Raw genomic sequence first — 3,876 nt, forward strand, 5'->3', positions numbered from 1 at the left:
TGAAGTTCCCAGTCTCAGGTCTCGGACTGCTACTTTTCCTCCCAAAGTGCCAGCAAAGGAGAGGTACAGCAGGACAGGATGCTGCTTTCGATCCCAGAGCTAGGACTCGGTCTCCTGGTTCCATCTCAGGGTGCCAGAAAAACTGTTGCCTTGAAAGGCCAGTTTTTAATAATGACACAGATACGGTTAAGGGGATAAAAAGGGTTTTACCTCGGTATTTGGGATCCCAGGTGCACAACTTGATTGCAGAATGCACACCCACATACAGCACGGATGCAAGTTTTATAGATTTCAGGAATTAGCATATCTATCTAGGATTCCCTAATAAGAAACCCAACACATGCAGTAATGTCCCCCTATTCTAATGAATCCCCCCCGCATGAGGCCAGAGCCCAGTTCACACAAGATGTGCCAGAGACAAGGATTCACCCAAGGCTGGAGCCTCGGGTTTAAGATAGTGCAGGGCACACTGACCCCTTCCTCAGGATGATTGGTGTCTCTGCCCAGCAGAACTCCTAAACTAAGCTGAACATCAGGCTGCAGGAATTGCAATCATGTAGGCTCAGGGGTACTGGGGRATGCATAGAGGGTACAGCAAGTGTAAAAAGGAAAAGCAAAAATCATCAGGCATCACAGTCAGGCTGGATATCTGAGTTTTGGCTAAGAGGTGTTTTGTGTGGAGATAACTACTAGCTGCAGTATAAGGAGAGAGAGTTTTGGTTAGAACTGATCCTCTCCAGCTGTAGTTGTTGTAAGTTTACAAAGCTTGTGTCTGAGAGAAAACTGGCAAAAAGTGCAGGTAGCAGCTGAGAAAATTGGAGCTTCAGCAAAGGAGGAAAAGAAATCTCCTGGCCAGGTAGCACATGGTCAGTACACGATGGCTGTCCCAAAAGAGATAGAAAACATGAGGGAGTCTAAAATGGCTACACGAAAAGAGAAGCACATTTTTGCTGAGGAGCTGGTAAAGGTGCAGATTGCCTTGAAGGTTGAAACAGTAGCTTGCTTCAGGTTTGATGGCCCAAAAGCAACCRGCCCAGAACCCAAAGAACCTGTTAAATTATTTCATGCAGAGCCAAAGGGCTTTAGAAATKCAAATTAACACCTTTGGGGCATGCCAATATGGGGCTAGTGCTGGGCCTCCCTGAGCATGACCTCACCCTGTGGAGATCTGCACCGAAATGAGACTCCTTTTGACCCCCTGAACTCTGCCCAMCTGTAAAAGATGAGGAGGCAGAGAGGGCTGTGGTTCTCCCTGACCATGATGTCACTGGTGTCACCTCCCTTCACACCTTGGAGGAGGGGGATGACTCCTTGGAGCCACCCTCTGATGATCACCCTCAGGCCTTCTCTTTTGTCAGCCATTAGCGCATGATGGAGCAGAGCTGATGGTGGCCATACCATTCCCTGCAACAGAATTAAGTYACAAAGAATGGAGACTCTTTTGAAAACTTTTGCTGGGAAATGAAATAAAGCTTTCTTTTAATCAGAATGCATACTGTTACATGAAAATTTGGACTTGTTGGAGGGGGAGGGGGGAACTGATCCCTCCACCCATGTGGATCACTCCAACATGTGATAAAAATAGTGGGAGTGTGTGGGAAGTGGTGAGTTTCCAAACAATGCTTCAGAAGGAGCTGATACCCTGTTGGCTTTCTCCCAGTTTATGGTTATTCATTCCAAAATTTAAAGATCACTGAGACAAAAAAGCCTTGGAACCATCCCCAGAAGGTGAKCTGGGAGTGGGGGACAAATTGGAATATCCCCAAAAGTTCACCAAAAATGCATGGAAATTTAGTTTCCCTGCAATTTTCAATGAAACTTTGCGAACAGAGTTCAGTGTGCCCAGGTGCCCAAGAAAGCCAATGGCATCCTGGCCTGTGTCAGGAATGGTGTGGCCAGCAGGACAAGGGAAGTCATTCTTCCCCTGTGCTTGGCACTGGTGAGGCTGCACCTTGAGTGCTGTGCCCAGTTCTAGGCCTTCCAATTTAGGAAGGAGATGTTGGAACACAAGCCCTGTGAGGAAAGGTTGGGGTATTTAGCCTGGAAAAAAGGGGGCTCAGGGGACATCTTACCATTCCCTAAAACTGCCTGAAAGGAGGTTTTAGTCAGGGGGGTCGGTCTCTTTTCCCAGGCAACCAAAGATTGAATGAAAGGACACAGTCTTAAGCTGTGTCRGGGGAAGTTTAGATTAGACATCAGGAAAAAATACTTCACTGAAAGAGTGATAGGGTATCGAGGCATGAGCAGGATGAAACTTAACATTTCGTTCRGAGCTACTGGCTGCCAGAATCTTAGAAATAGACAATGGGTGCAAGCTGAGAACAATCTAAGAGGAATGCATGGCCACAAAGGTCCTGGCTGATTCTCTTGGTGAGGAGTGGAAGGGGTGGGTTGATCAGATGAGTGGTGGCAATGACAAACAAGGCTTTCCCATGAAGCAAGGTGTCCTGCCTCAGGGACGTGTCTGCTTTCTGCTCAGCAAGGGCCATTCCTGTTATCGCCCCAGAAGAACTGAGAGAGAAAGCGCAAATCTCTTCGCGGTGGCATCGTTGATGCAAACTTGAGTGCCTTAAAATTGGCCACTGAGGAAAAGGGTGAACAGGACATTCCTGGGCTGATGGACACAAGTGTGCCCTTGGTCTTGGTCCCAAGAGAGCCAGCAGAATCCGCAAGCTGTTCAACCTATCTAAGAAGGACGACGTTCGCCAGTATGTTGTGAGAAAGCCTCTGAACAAGGAGGGCAAGAAACCCAGCACCAAGGCTCCTAAAATCAGCCACTAGTGATTCCCCGAGTGCTGCAACATAAGCGCAGGAATATTGCTCTGAATAAGAAGAACAAGGAGGGAGCAGCRGAATGCCCAAAACCCAGGGCYGAGAGAATGAAGGAAGGCAGTGAGRAATGCCAGGAGCAGATTGTGAGCTTATGCTGGCTTTCTTCATTGAGAGCTTCTACATCTAAGTCTGAATCAAGGCAAAGTAAGGATGCTGTACATGATACTGAAGATATTGTACCTGATATTACTAATAAATCCCTTTTGTTGTGAACTAAAAAAAAATTCCTAACACCAAACCAAAATAAAATCATAAAACAGGGCAAAACCAAAAATTCATACAAAATCCAGCCCTTGACCTTGTAAGAGACYGTATGGAAGTCCCTTATCTGTCTCACAATCATCAAGATGGACAGAGASCTGAACACCCAAAAGCCCCAAGGGAGGAAGGGGGACTTTTGCTCAAAGAAGTCCGAGCCAGGTCAAGGTGGGAKGTCTGCCAGRTGCCAGTGCTCAGGCTGCTGAACAYAGTGTAAKCTACRGATGACTGCCCTGTTCTTACAGCGAAGGCAGAGGAGAACTGCATRCTTTGTACTGTACACCTTACAAAAATGGGCATTCTTTCCCCACCTCTTGGCTGGTTTTCCCCTGCTTTGGAACCCCTTGGCYGGCTGCCGCACGCTTTTGAAAAGACTATAAAGTGAWCTCTGAGAATACCCATACAARTACTCCCCAACGGACTTAGACGAATCCATGGAATCCGGACCTCGAGGACTTCGTCTGAGCCGTTGGCAGCTATAACCCCACTCTCTCTCACTTTCTTTTTCTCCCTCTCATCCTCTTCTATCGCATAAATCCTATAAAAGTGCTCATGATTTTGAATATGTACTTGCCCCTCATTCTCTTCTGAGATTTGGTTAACAAACCATCATRACTTCTGCTTGGGTTGAGCAGATAGTGGCAGACACTTCACCACCATAACAAGAAAAATTCTCCACAATCATTCTAGTCTATAMAATCAACAATTTTCAGTACTTGTTTTGCCCGTTACTTCTCCCAATTAGTATCCTTATCTCAAAATGCTCGTGACTGCCCTCATTCTCCA

At 46.7% G+C, this 3,876-nt stretch overlaps 1 protein-coding gene and 1 pseudogene across 1 annotated transcript in view; both read left to right on the top strand.

Annotated features, from left to right (window-relative positions):
- Positions 1-3,044, top strand: part of LOC130572805 (40S ribosomal protein S6-like) — a 6,641-nt pseudogene extending 3,597 nt beyond the window's left edge.
- EGFLAM (EGF like, fibronectin type III and laminin G domains) overlaps positions 1-3,876 on the top strand; it is an 82,691-nt gene that overhangs the window by 41,636 nt on the left and 37,179 nt on the right. The window lies entirely within an intron of this gene.

This window comes from Malurus melanocephalus, unplaced genomic scaffold (assembly GCF_030028575.1).
Source record: "Malurus melanocephalus ecotype Western Australia unplaced genomic scaffold, MMel_1.1 scaffold_41, whole genome shotgun sequence".
Classification (NCBI taxonomy): Eukaryota; Metazoa; Chordata; class Aves; order Passeriformes; family Maluridae; genus Malurus; species Malurus melanocephalus.